The sequence below is a fragment of the Chiloscyllium punctatum genome, chromosome 32, assembly GCF_047496795.1.
Source record: "Chiloscyllium punctatum isolate Juve2018m chromosome 32, sChiPun1.3, whole genome shotgun sequence".
NCBI classification, from domain to species: domain Eukaryota; kingdom Metazoa; phylum Chordata; class Chondrichthyes; order Orectolobiformes; family Hemiscylliidae; genus Chiloscyllium; species Chiloscyllium punctatum.
Genome location: NC_092770.1, coordinates 51,608,986 through 51,624,302, shown reverse-complemented (window position 1 = coordinate 51,624,302; position 15,317 = coordinate 51,608,986). Strand labels below are relative to the sequence as shown.

Sequence of the window (15,317 nt, the reverse complement as noted above, 5' to 3'; positions counted from 1 at the left end):
TCTATAAGGTCACCCCTCAGCCTCCTTTGCTCCAGGGAAAACAGCCCCAGTCTATTCAACCCCTCCCTTTGGCTCCAACCCTGGCACAACCTTGTAAATCTTTTCTGAACCCTTTCAAGTTTCACGACATCTTTCCGATAGGAAGGAAACAGAATTGCACGCAATATTCCAACAGTGGCCTAATCAATGTCCTCTATAGCCACAACATGACTCCCAACTCCTATGTTCAGTTCTCTGTTATCAAAGATCCAACACAGCTATACAATGCTTCTAATAGAAATAGAGTGGCTTGAAATTCCACAGCAGTAGAGATGGCCCATCACAGACACATAGATTTTCAGGAGTTAATGATTCGCAATTTAATTCTTTCTTAACCTGGTGTTTTTACAGCAACAAAAACAAATCACAAGCCTTTCTTTTAACACCCGCTGCACTGTCTTGCTTCTTGCTCAGGAGATAGGAGTCTTATGCTTCAGATGCTGACGAAAGGATGGTACAACCTCTTCATTCAGCTGACACCAGGCGAATAGCTCCACTGAAAAGAAAGGATTGCATTTAGATCATATCCAAGTGACCACAGTGTGCCCCGGTGAAACCATTGGTGATGTGCCAACAGCTGGATAGCTGCAGAGACCCACAATGCCACGTTTTGGGAGCCAAATCTGCCAAAGCAAATACCAATCAGGTGGTGGCAGAGTCACAGGTGGATCTTCCTTTGGAGGTACTGAGAAGGCTGCATCCGTGCCACACCATCCCCCAACACCCCACCCCGGAATCCCAGGATTGACGCTGATTCAGGTCACAGAGTGGGGGGTGGGGGGGGGGTCATTTTCATGGGGCGAGGCTCACATGAAGAGGGCAAAAGAGTGAGTGATTCTCAGGAGGCACTTGCCTTCCCAATGATCTAGTCCCTTGACTGGGCATCAATGCCTTTAATGGAGGAACTGCCCACTCCAGGAGAGGACCAATGACATGCAGCAGGCCACATGCAGTCAGATCAATGCCAGAAGCAGGATGAGGCCTTTAAGTGTTCACTGACAGACACTGTTAGTGATGGGCCCTAGGCCATTCTGCTCAACATTTGGTTCAGATTGAGGCAGAAAGGCAGTGGTGTGCAGGGGCATACTTTAAATGTCCTTTCCACCACCTGCCCACCATTAACAAGAACAGAAGATCCTGTACTTATTTCTGACAATGCAGCACTCCATCTGTAGTACTGCACTGGGATATCAGCGGATAGCTGTCCCGAGCATTTCAGTAGTCAGGCCAGTGATGTAGAGACAAGTCTCTACACAAGCTTGAGGACTATGTGCAGTTCTGGTCGCCCCACTACAGGGAGGATGTGATTGCACTGCAGGGGATGCAGAAAAGATTCACAGGATGTCACATGGACTGGAGTGTTTTAGCTATAGAGAGAACCTATATAGAATAGAGTTGTTGTCCTTAGAGCATGGAAGACTGAGGGTGGACTTAATCGAAGTGTACACAGTTATGAGGGACATAGATGTGTTGATAGGAATAAACCCTCCCCTTAGTAAAAAGGGTCAGTTACTATGGGACATTGATTTAAATTAAGGAGCAGGAAGTTTAAAGAAGACTTAAGAAGCTGTGTAACAACTACCTGATGAAGGAGCAGTGCTCCAAAAGCTAATGCTTCCAAATAACCCGTTGGATTATAACCTGGTGTTATGTGAATGGATTAAGGTAGCTCCTGGGGCATCTGGCACGTGCTTGCAGAGTGATCTATTCAGAGTTGCACCTTGGCTGCACATTGTTGGAGGGAACACTCTCGCAGTCAATCAGTACTCCTGGTTTCTCTGGAATGTATGGAAGAGTGTCCGTTGTCGAGTGCACCCTGTACTTAAGTAAAATCAATGTAAGTATTAAGTGTAAATACCCACCTACTCAGACTAATATCATCATAGGAAAATGTCACGTAATTGCCAGTCCTGAGAAAAAAAAAATCCCATCAGTTATCTGTCTTATGCATCGTTATGCTACGGTACTGGGAGATTTGTCTATGACAGAGCCCTAGATGGATCCACAAGCTAAAAGGTTGGGATGTTTCTGACAACCACATGTAACCACTCGCTCCAGCCAGCAACATGCTGCAGATGTCTGACACCACCTGACCCAACCAGGTGGCCTCCTAATACACTGCTGTTTTGATGTGTTAGAGAAACCCAGCCTCTGCCTGTCCTCCTCTGACAGTATTGTCTGTAAGTCCATAGTCTGTCAGTCCTTTCTTTGCTGCTGCTTTCTCTAGTGTCCAGCTCTTCGACTCTGCCACCATTGCTGCTGTTGATGGTCACATTCCCAACCGGAGCCCAATCTAAGGCAGCAACACACCAGGCTTAGCTAAAATTGAGAAAACTTCTTAATAGCACAGGAAGTAAACTCTCAGCAGAGGTTTTGTGAATCCCCTCCCACCATCAGGTAAGAAAGCAGCTGCGAGTACTGAATATTTATTGCAGTATTGTTTTAAGATTAATTCCACTCCTCAATTGGGTTCTCATCTTGCTTGCCTCTGGGAAGTTACAGATGCTTGGGAAACCCATGGATGTGGTATGAAGTGTAAAACTCTTAACACGTGATTAGCAAATATTAATTTCCTTCATTATTTTTTCCTCACTGGGAAATAATCCAATAGTTCATGGTTCATTCCTACAACATAAAGTACCAAATCAACCAATCTTTGAAAAAGAGAAAAACTTACATTTATATAGCATCTTTCATGGTCATGGGATGTCACGGTGCGCTTTAAAAGCAGCCAAGTGTGTTCACAAACACAGCTTCCACAATGTGATCAGAACAATATTGATCTATGAGAACAATGTTGGCCAGAATATCAGAGGCAAATCCCAGTTCTTCAGACTAGATACAAAAGATGCGACATTGCTTTGGTTATGAAGAAGCAAGTTAAAAACTAGCAGAACTAGCAGTCAGCACCAAGTGTTCTGAACAAGATACAATGTAACATGTCATCTAGCAGTTAGGGTAGCTGGTTGCCTGGAGACAAAAGCAGTTTAAATTATACCCCCAAAAAAACAAACTCCAATCAAGTTTGAATTGAGTGTATATTGACAATCTTAAAAGCCAATGACACAATCCAATGCTTTGGGGGTATAAGACCGTGGAAAATTGAACAGTTGAGGGGAGAACTGCCAAAAGACCAAAAGTTGTAGACTGCTAGTGAGAACTCTCGGAGAGGTACCTGTCTGGAGAAGGAGTTTGCACAGAGAAAAACATCAACACCGACCTGGAGAACAAATCTGCAACAAAACGATTCGACCGCTGGCTGGTTTCGAAATTAGAACTTTTCAGTAAATCTAAATTGGGGGTTTTATTGGACTAGTATTATAGAAGGGAAAGTAAAAGATAGGTTAGAGGAAGGAGTTGTAAATAGTTGTTAGTTAATCATTCGCTGTTATATTTTAAGAAATAAAGTTGTTAATTTTTTTACTTTAAATAGTTCTTGGCCTGTCAGATCTTCAAAGATTACTGCACGGGATATTTCTTTTCTGTGTTGCTGGTTTAAATTAGTCAGGTGGGTTTACCCCATGTCGTAACGTTTTATCATCTTCATCTGAAAGTCGTCACTTCAAGCAGTAATTCACTCCCTCAGTGCTGTATTATACTGTCAGCCTAGAGTGTTCAATGCTCAGCTCCTAGGACAGTATCTTGTGTCCTTTCACAGGGCAAGTTGGTGGCAGAGGCCATTACGGGAAGGAAGCACACTCCAGATTCCACCCCAATTAAGTCCACGTTGGCAAAGGCCAGAATTGTCCTTCCCGCCCCAATGCTGAGGAGTTAATGTGGGCAATGAACACCTCCAGTTTTGTTGTGAGCCCAGCACACACTGAGATGGGGTTGGGAGAGTACTTGTTTGCAGGCTCTCAGAAGAGGGGCCCCTCCCTTTAAAGGCACTCAGCGACTGATCGAGAGATTATGAAGGGGGCAGTGTGGATGGGAGGGGGGCTCTGTGTAGGCTGTTAAAATCCAACCCTGTTGTTTGCTGCTGAACCCTTTCCCCATCTCAGCAACACTCACCCGGCAGTCTGCTATCTGCTATTGATGTCTTGTCTTTGGGTCCCACTTCAATCCCAGGAGCAGCCAGCACCACCTCAGTGGCCCACCCCGAATAGAGAAGGGCGTCTAGCTGTCAGTGGATGTGGTTTTCACTGAAAGGTCTTTGATCATGGGGAAAGATCTGTCACTGCCAAGACGCCTTCACTTCCACAAGACCCCACTCTCATTTGGGACCGAGACCCACAACTTTCCGATTCAGAGGTACAGTGCTCCTAATGGCTGATGCTTAGAAGGAAAAAGAAGAGACTCATCAAAGATCTTGGTGCTGTTCCAATAGAAGCTACAGCCTCTGCACAGTTACTCCCTGAATGTTTCCTTCAGGTGCTGCAAAATTCTGGATTCAATGGTAACTTGTAACAACTGCAGAGTCATTGAAATAGTTTTCTTGTTCCAAATGCAGAATCACAATATTTTTCAAAATGCAAGGTACAGGAAGTGTTAGCATTTTTAGGTTTATAGTTTTCTCATGTGTCATTTGGTAAGTGAAATTCTTATATGTGGGCAGCAGTTTTATGACCGGGGTCTGCAGTCTGCTTGACAGCAAGTCTTGGTGCTCTGATTGGTGGAGATCAAAAGAATGTTCAGAAGGTGCAATATATTTATGTTTCAGGACATTAGTAGTGGCCTGTTGGTATGCGATGTGTATACTCTGAGTCTCCTGAAATCCCATACAGGTATTATAGGTGTAGGGTTATAAACAGCTATGCTGTTAATCCATTTACTTCTGAGATTAGATATTTAATTAGCATTTATATCTCGATACAAATCTATTGTGCTTTACAATGCCAAGGGGAAGAGGGTAAAATAAATCATTTCTGAGATCAGTTTTAATGTTTAATGTTTCATGTTAAATATCTACAACTCAATAGATAGCTGTAGTTTTGTTGGGGTGTGAAGTGATGTTGTCCGAGAAGTAAAGAACACTTTAAATAGAAAAATGTTGCTCTTCACTATACTCACATTCAGATTGAAGAGACAGGGCAGAATCTTATAGGAGCCGAACTGATATTGGTTATAGTGAGAATGATAGCAGAATTACATGACAAGTCTGGCAAACAGGGACGACTCACTGCACCCTTTGAACTAAATTTTCGGTATTGAGGCAAGATTCTCATTATGGATTGCAAAGTTGCCATTGAGGGCATTTTATTGCTTGCTAATGACCTAATTAATCATACAGCTCACGCCATTCACACACAGCTTCCCATCATACCACACAACACAAACAAACTAGACAACTAGAATTCTGAACACTGACTACACCTGACCAAGTGGCTACTCTCCGAAAGCTTGTGGTTTCAAATAAACCTGTTGGACTGTAACCTGGTGTTGTGCGATTTCTGACTCTGAACCTGGAAGTCACTGTAGGTACTTGTCGATTTCGGATCACCATTTGCTCCAGAGGAGTTCTATGATGCTCACCAGGATCCCAACATCTCAGGGAAAGCCTCTAAGAACCTGCACATCACACTTCAATCCACTTACAGTACACTTCCTGAACTTCAATGCTGCTCCTCAGAGTGCATTGGTAACTATCATTGTGATGCTACAGCAAGGTTACTGTAATCAAGGACATGCACCTAGCTCATGCACTGGACAGCAGCATTCCCTGTAGTTTTCAGAGGTCCGTGCGCTGCAATGACCTATGTAACTGGAAGTCAATGCTGCAAATGCCATGCTGACACCAATCACCGTGCATAGAACCTTGAAGCAGATGCAAGTGCACAGCTTAGAAAGAATATTGTGGACCAGGTTGCATCTCCAAATTGTCCTTTTACCACCGTAGTACTCACTCAATATGAGCCTATCTGGATGCTTGTAGCATCACTGCTTTGCCACACCTTGCCTTTTTCTGCTTTGCACCCTCAGCCAGAGAGACTAGGCTGACAGTAGGGCTGTATTGCTTTGCTATTTAGTGCAGACTCAAAGCCAGGAAGCTGGATGCGGTTATCAGTGTGCCTCCATCAAGTCACAATGGATAGCCTTCGACTGGGGGTCCCACAGTAGGGGGAGCCTTCTTTAGAAAGGGTCTGTCAGCCACTTGGGGCATTCACAGTCAGAATTCTCTCCACATAACAGGGGAAAAGGCAGATGTCAGGCAGCTCACCACTGTTTTTTTTCCTTGTTTGTGAATCTTTTCCTGAAATGAGAGAGGCAGATGGAAGTGGGTGGCACAGCTGGTACTGTTACTACAGGTGGGGCGGTGTCCCAAGTAAATGAGATGGGAGCACAGACGGCATGTAGGGTTAGTGTGGTTGGGGATTGCAGTGAGTGACAGGGAGTGAGAGAAGGGGTTGCAGCAATAGTGTGAGTAGTGGAGCATGAGCCTTTTTTGGGAGGTAAGAACAGCCGCAGAGACAGTGTGAGGGTGAGGCATCAGAAACAAGATGGCGGCACTTATACTGGTGGAGCAGAGAAGGACATTGACCCCTTCCTACATTGGTGTCCATTCCTCCACCACCTCCGAGGATGCACTGACCAGGCTGGTTTGGCAAGGTCTAGTGCTGTGATGTCCTCTACCAATCCTGGGGTAAGACAAAATCCTCTGTCTGCATTACTCTGTCCACCAGGACCTCCAGGTCCCTCCCCCACAAAGCGGGGTGCCAATATGCTGAGCAAATGTCAGGAACCATGCATAACATGTCTGGGCTATCAGTGCTTGTCTTGGTACCAGCACCAAGGATGCCAGTCCATTCTAGGATATCCCACCAGTGCTGAACTGTCCCAAATGTAGCTAGTGGGGCTGGAATTGGGTGTGAAGGAAGGCGGTGGGGCAGGTTAAATACCTAATGAGGTGAATTTTTAAGATACAGCGGAATATCTCACCTGAGCTCACAGTGAAAACTCTCATTAAAATCAATTAAGTTGACACTTAGCCAAACTAAAATTAAAGCCAACAGTTCATGAGGATTTAAAGGAGTCCTAAAGATTTACCTACTTTCAGTGACAGGGAAGGAATATTTAGTATTACACTCAGTGAAATTGATTTCTGACTGGGAAAGTGAAAAGAAGCAAGCCATCAGAAATTGAGGAGACTAATTTTAGACAGGTTCTAGAGGATGAAGTGTCCATTTAAGGGACAGCATAACATATAATCATAGTGGAAGATTTCTGTTCATATTCAAAGTTAAATAGGCAAGCTTTATCTGTGACTTAAATGTAAATTACTGACAAAAAGAACATAATGTTTAGTCAACAGTGCTTTTCCAGTCATTTGTAACAGTAAAAGTTTTAAAACATGGAATGTTGACAAGTCATTCTTTCAGCTCGAATTTACCTTTCAGAGTTATTGCTTACTCCAGAGATCATACATCACAATAAAAATTCCTAGAAATTTCCAACATTGTATTTCATAATATCAGAATTTTCTTCCATTTTCAAAAATGTCTTGACTATATTTGTTGCACTTGAGTGCAAAATTGTCTGTATAATAACATTTGGGTATAGATGCTGGTTAAGTCATAACTAAGTTCCCTTCCCATTCCTAATATTTCTTTTTTTTATGTTATGCCACAGGATGTTGGGTTTCTGATTTCTAATAAAACCCCAAAATTCAGTGTCAGAAAGAGGATTTTAACTTCCACGTTAATGATGCAGTAGTCTTGGTCATGTGCCTTTAATCAAGGCTATTTTAGGTTGTACAGTTTTTCTTGTCCTGTCAGCTTCTTTAAAACTGTTTGTCAGCATTTCTTTGATTTGTAGGTTGCTACGTGTTAAGAAAACAAATTATCACAAAGATTCTAAGAAATACCAAATTCTAAAATGGAAATGTCCCATGGAGAGATTTTGCTCTGTTCTAGGCTATTGTACAGCTTTGCCTCACTGACATGTCACTTAAGCAACCACTTCAACATCATATTACCAACCTTTCTCTGGTGACCTTAGCCACACTGCAGCTACATTTTTATACATATCTTTTCACTTTCAATTATATAAATTCTTTATAAATTTCTGTGAAAGTTTACAATTCAGTTTCCTTTGACCCTCACTTGCATTAAGAATTTTAATCTGTAGATTTGCAATGTTACATTAACTAATATCTCAAACATGCTTTCTCCTTCTCCTGCAGGAATATTTAATGCACTTAAGCATATACTACAATCTATCAAATGGAGACACATTCTCATTTCCTCATGTCCATAAAATGGTAGAACATGTTCGTTTTATCTGTCAAGGTCAATTAGAATTTCTCAGAATGAAGCTTATCGATGGATCTACTTGGTACCATGGGTGTAAATTGAACATATTTTAACGTCAGACACTTGTCTGCACTTCATCGGTGTCTGATTGAGTTTGTTTACCCAGCTGGGGATGGGAAAATTACTTCAAACATTGCAAGAGCTGTTAACCTCTTAGTTACCAAAAACTACTCATTTAATTTTTTATTTTACATAAAAATATCTAACAGTATGACTGAAACTCAATTCTGAGGTTTCTCTATTGGCTATTCGTTGATTGTAAATCAGCGTAAAATCCCACATTGGTCAAGGTAGAACTCTTGACACATCTGAAATAATTGGAGGAGATTTTGACCAAAGGGTGAAACAAGGACTAAGGAAGAACCGTGTTTGTAAAATATGTCTGTTTGAAACTCTGCTCAAGCACGTAATTTTGCTCCAAATTGCTGATTACAATAACTTGAGTCTTCTTGCATGTGTTAAACCAGAAACCTCCAGGTTGAGCACTCAATGCTAATTAGACCAAATTTTCATGAAGCAATATATATGGACATCTCTCACTTTTCCTGTGAAGGTATATGGGGTCCTGGTTGTCACATGGCAGATGACTAAAGTAGATGGTGTACAACTGCCTGAATGCAAGCTTATTGGCCTGGGTGTAGAGGTTCCTTTACTCAAATTAGTATTAAACTCAGGAAAGAGTGGAAGAATGCCAAACTTACTTACTTCATCTCTTGTCCCTGTCTTCTGCTGCAGTTGATGTTGCTCTGCCTGGCCTCGTGTCATTTTTTCATTTCTCATTCAGACAGAGTAAGACACCTGGCAAGTTGTCCATGACCAGTCACTCTCTTTCTCTTGAAGACTTCAGTAAGGTAGAGCAGGGGGACGTGACACTGGATCAATAATCCAGAACTCTGGGTTAAAGTTTGGGAACCTTATGGCACAGTGATTGTGTCCCAGCTTCAAATCCTCTCAGCTTCAAAGGGAAGTCATAACCTGTTGGAATAGTTTGATTAAAAGTATCTCAAAGGCGGAGTAGCATAGTACAGACTCCTTTTAGGTGGAATTTTCAAAGAACTTGTGGAATATGTGTTGGTCATGTGTTGGTGAACTTTAGACAACGTGTGTCAATTTTCTGATGTGTTTCAGATGCAGAGATCCTGCTCACAAAGTCAATAGCAGTAAACATAACATGCTCAGTACCCCTAGCATTTGAAAGTGACGGCAATGCCATGTTCCCTCACAGCAGGACAAGTGCAAGACAACAAATACTGAAACCTCCTCAGTGAGTACCTAGAGGCATTTCTAAATGCAATTGTCCACAATGAGCCCCTAGCAGCAATTGCTATGGCAAGTTTGAATCTCTTACGAAGGTGGTGTCGTTTCAGGCGTGTGATGACACATCTCTCAGGCAGATGAGATATGGAGCTCAGCCTTCTAATCCAGAGGAAGGAACACTACCATTGTGCAATAAGATCCAGTGTCATATTCAAGAAAGCTTTGTTGTGATACTTGATACATTTAAATGTCACAGTAATAGAACAATGGGAAAGCAATGGTTTGTGATATGTGCACTTGGTGACCAATATATAGTGGCTAGTATATTGGAAAAACTCTACCAGAAACAAATTAAACCAATTAATTAATTGTTTTTCTTCTGAATCTATGGCTGCAACAAATTTGAATGTAATTACAATAAAGTGTGATGAAAACATAATAATAATAAAGGAAGCAGGCTTTGGTAAACTTCTACTTATTAATTTTTTTTCCCATAAATCTGTCAGTCTATGTCTCAAATATTCCATGTAACCATGCTCAACAACTCCTTATGAAGAAATTTCCATCTCTCACAATATTGAGACCTCTTTGTTCACTCACACCTCTCAATGTTATTCCATCTTCCAAAAAGTACTATCCAAAGTCCAAACATACTTTAGAAATGTCTTTCAAAAATTTCAATGCGAGCTCTGTCCTTTTACATTTCTTCTACTTTCTCATTATGTCTGGTACTCTGCCTTTTTATTCATTTTCTAACGCATTTTTCTAGTTTCTATCTCACCATAAAAAATGATAACCCTGTTTGCCACATGTAATAACTATAATCCTCAATTTTAGCCACCTTATTCCCTCGTGTACTGCACAATTCTCTCTCAGACTTTCTAACGCAGTCTATCTTGCACTGTTTCACTCTTTCACAGTGCCTCAGCCCTTCATTGTACAGAACCCCTATGCTTCCCTTAGTCTCTCTCTTTCCATCATCCTTTATCTCTCAACTTCTCAAGCCTGTCTTTCAGTCTTTGGCTTTAACTTGATAAACCTCATGCCCTCTCTTTTCCTTTCTCTCTCTATCTCACACTTATGATTATTGAGCTATACGTAGCAATCAGGGCATCAGGTTACAAGTAATTCTTCACCCATCTTGTAAATAACATACTCTTAGCCACACAAAACTTTTAGAGAAACGTTTATACAAACTGTAATATTTCCATTCCCCAACATATTTGAAAAATTACACTATTTTGCTTATCTTTGAGGTTTAAGTTGTATTAGTTTATTTTGGAAATTAAATGGGAAGAGTAGAAACTCTGAGGAAGCAATTTATATAAAATCTATGTGCACTTGGTGAAATAAATGTTATTTTTATATCCCATGTGTTTTAGAACTTCTTACAGGCATATCATTATGGTGCACTGACTACAGGCACCGAATCCTCCCTAGTATTTTTTTACTTTATTGATAAATTATCTATAAGTAAATACAACAAGTACAAAACAGGTCTGTACAGACTTTGCAGAAAATACAGTGGAATTTTGACATTCCTCATTATAGTCTCAATCCAGTTGCAGCAAAAAGGTGTTTTCTGGTCATGAAAGGAAACTATTTACATTCCCATTTAGGTAATGTAGGAGTCTCGAAATGTTAACAGTCCATCATTTCATTTTGGGAGAAAGACCTTATAGCTTTCCCCATTGTTCCTTGGTGGCAGCTTTAGTGCATCCCTCAACACATAGTCCTGGACTTTGGAATGTGCCAGTCTGCAACACTTGGTTGAGGTCAACTCTTTGCACTGGACAACCAACAAGTTTCAGTAAGATCAAAGAGCCACAAGCGAAGGTACACACAAAACTCTTACAAGGAAGATCATTCAAATATAAGCCACATGATTCCTATTTTGCAAATGCTTTGCAGGTCGTGGTGTCTCTCCTTAATATCTAGGAGATTGTTAAAAGATACACTGGGTGCACCATTTCATTGCATACCTATGGAATAGGTCAACAGCTCTAAACATTGAAACATTTATCGAGAGTCATAAAAATAAACTGAAGGACTCATTTGGTTTTCATTGTGCAAGTTGACTTTTCAAACAAAGCACTTCTGAGTACAATGCTGTTTATCAGTTCAATCATCTGCTCTGGATACTATTCACACTCACCATTAATTACAGCCTCAAATTACTCAATAGTTAACAAACTACTCTGATTTGTGAGTAACAAAATGATAGGTTTGCTGGCTGAATTCAGATTTTCTCAAGTATTCATTATTTCACATTTATTTATCGGTGTGAATACTTACAACAGAATTACTGGAGATAATTTTGTGAAACGAGAAGGGATAAAGAGAGTAATGTTTCATTGTTGCAGTTTTAAATAATGAAAATCGTTAAATCTTTGGAGTGATGTTCATCTTGCTACTTGTTCTATGACAGGTGAAAGGGGTGCCAAACTGAATTACAACCACTGATGGTAATAGGATTTTCAATTGTCCTGTATCCTCATGTCCTCCATATGTCCCTGCAAACAGGTGTCAATTAATGTCATTTTAGTTTGACCGTTTGAGTTCTTTCCCGGCTGAAAACTGTTCTTGCTCCCACTCACCAATGAAGGGTGGCCCAAGCATGGAAGTGGACATTTGAATGATACCTAGCTGCTATTAGGTAAAGCTTTAAGAGACATCTTTTTCATTTGTGAAGTATCTATCTTTCAAAAGTCTTTCAAAATGATTCAAAGGTCTTTTAGGGTTGCTAATGTAGATTCTTCAGTCATGTCAGTCACTTCACAGTGCTGCGTCTTTCTGTTCCTGATGCTAAGTCTAACTCCCAATAACATGTGGCATGTATGTCTACCTGGTGAATAACTACTCTAGCCATTTTTCACACAACCTTGCCAGAAGACATCAAACAATATTGGGTTCTACTGTCCACTGCCAAAACTGTACATGATCATTCACAACCAACCTTAAACCCTGTTGAGGTCATGAGGATTGGCAACTTGCAGTCAGGGAAACATGAAACTTCTTTAGCACACAGGCAGTGAAGGTTTTGAAGAATGACTCTCACGCAATAGCATTCTAACATTGATTGTATATGTAAATCTCCTTTTCACCATCTGCTTTCACCTTCGATGCCAATTACATGATGCTTATAGATATTATGTTCTCTCAGACTGAGAGCACCTATCCAGCCTCTGTCGTCCTGACCTTTTCCCTACCAATTCAAACTCACCTAATTCCCTAACATATGTCACACCTTCTTACACACATTCTTGGAGCTCATCACGTTGGAAAGACCCACTCTCTTCTCCCTATCCCAGTACCAAACAGCTGATGACTCAACTTCCCCTGCTGGCCACTATGCTGGCTAATTTTAGAAACAGTTCCCTCTCCTCAGGTTCTCTCTCCTCCCTGCCTTCATCCCTTGACCCCTCTATGTTTTGTAAGCAACTGTCCCATCTCCAACTTCTCCTTCCTACCCATCTTACCCACAACACCATGCTTAAACATGGCAACAATGAAACTCTCCAATCAGTTCCCACCACTGCCAAAGCATTGAAATAACCCAAAGCGAAATCACAAATAAAATCCTCTGACACTGCTACCATGCATGAATCATCGTTATCCTTCCTGCCCTATGTGCAATCTTTGATGTAGTTGACCATAGTGTCTTCCTGTAGTGGAGGTGGTGGTGTAGTGGTAGTGTCACTACTTTAGTAATCTAAGGATCCAGGCCAATCCTCTTTGGATATGAGTTCAAATCCCATTCTGGTAAAATGCAATTTTCACAAATTCTTGTTTTTTTATTCAAATTCCACCATGGTCTTACTTCTAGCATCGTTGAAATCCTTCCAGCTCTAAAACTCTTTGAGAACACTGACCTTACCCTTGACTCATAGCAGCTAGTGCATGGTGGTATTTCAATTCAATTAGGAAACCTTGAATATAAAGCAGCCTTGATGATGGTGATCATCACAATTGTTGCCGAATAGTGTAAAAACCATCTGGTTGATTGATGCCTTTAGGGAATCCTTACCTGATTTAGCCTACATGTGGCTCCAGATGTAGAGCAATGTGGTTTACTCATCATGCCATCAAATATCGTCTCACAGGCACTCAGTTCAAGGGCAACAAAAGCTGGCCTTGTCAATTACATCATCTTTATAGAATCATAGAATCCTTACAATGTGGAAGCAGGCCATTTGATCCAGCAAGTTGACACTGACCCTCTAAACGGTATCCCACCCAGACCCACCTTATCCCTGTAACCCTGCAATTCCCAGAGCTAATCTACCTGACATACTCTGGGTAATTTAGCATTGCCCAATCCACCTAATCGGCATTTCTTTGGACTGAGGTGGAAAGCCACACTGAAAAGGGGAGAATATACATACACCACACAGTCATCTGAAGATGGAATCAGTCTCTGGTGTTGTGTGGCAGCAGTGCTAACCACTGAGCCACCGTGCTGCCCCAAATGAAAGAATTCTTTCCCATGAAAGAATAAACAAAAAAGTACTGATTGGTACTGCCCTGAAATGGCCCTACTCTTATCCATTCAGAGATTGCCAAATAGCCCACAGTAGCTTTTCTATGTGGATCTTCACCATAATCTGTGGATTCAACCAAAGATCAATCCTGGGCTGCCACCAATTTCTCTTCTGTATACTGCCACTCCTCACTGACATTATCTAAAGATACGGCAGGTTCAAAATCTCCACTGAAAACACCCAACTCCATCTTGCCACCACCTCTCCATGTCATTGCCCATCTCTGCATCTGCCTCAGATCATCTACTATGAAACCCTCAGTTGTGTATTTATTACCTCAAGATTATCCCAATGTTTTCCCACTTCCAGAAATCCAAGTTAATCCAAACATTTACTGTTGTATCTTAACTCATTTCAAGCCCCATTCATCATGTATTCCTCTAACGCCTTGTTTGAAAATTATTATCTTCTTCTTCAAGTTCCTCCTGGCATCCATCAGATCCACCCATCTCTGAAATCCCTTCTATCTCTGAAACTTTTTGAGAACTCTGCCTTCCTCCATATTTGCCTTCATGTAGATACTCCTAGACTCCAACTATCACTGGCAGCTACATCTTCATAGGTCCAGTTCCTGAACACTGGATTTCTGTCCACTAAATCTTTCTGTAGCTCTCTCTCATCCTTTCAAGAATTCCAGAAACCCCACCTCTTTGACAAAGATGTGTTGGTTACTCAGCCCCTTCGTTGACTATCAGTCTTTGTACTGGTGTCAGTCCTGGGGAGCTTGAGGGCATTAAAGTGTAGCAGAAGGACAAGTTGCTGAAGTGACAAAATGACAGTGTTAAACTCAATTTACAAACACAATGAGATTCTGCTAAATAAAAGCTGCACCCTAGGGTAGATGGCAAATTCACAAACCACCCTTTGTGAGCACCCCTGCCGTCACGAATACAATAATAAGAGCTAGATGAGCAGAGCTTTTATGGCATTAAAAGACAAGAGAAAACGAAGCTGTAGAAAGCTAATCACATTCATATCTTGGCCTTTCGTTCTGACGTACCAGTTGTGTTGTATGCCGCTGCGGTTTGGGGCGGATGTTGCCTTGAAGTCTCCTCTCCTGGCCACACTCCAGTGCAGTTTGCAGTTAGCACTGAAAACCCCTACCGCTCTCCCCTCCCGCTTTCAAAACATCTTCACACTAACCGGACGGCTGCAAAACCAGCCAGAAGGAGGGAGGAATGGAGAGTCATTCAAATGCAGGGACAAGACAGAACTGTTCTCGTATAAGCGG

General features: G+C 41.5%; 1 long non-coding RNA gene across 1 annotated transcript; it reads right to left on the bottom strand.

Moving 5' to 3' along the window:
• Positions 1 to 344: 344 nt before the first annotated feature.
• LOC140458169 (uncharacterized) lies at positions 345 to 15,230 on the bottom strand. Its single transcript, XR_011953446.1, has 3 exons — positions 15,087 to 15,230; positions 8,994 to 9,263; positions 345 to 535 (listed from the first exon to the last, which is right to left on the bottom strand). It is a non-coding gene; the product is annotated as an uncharacterized lncRNA (long non-coding RNA).
• Between the last annotated feature and the right edge of the window lie 87 nt (positions 15,231 to 15,317).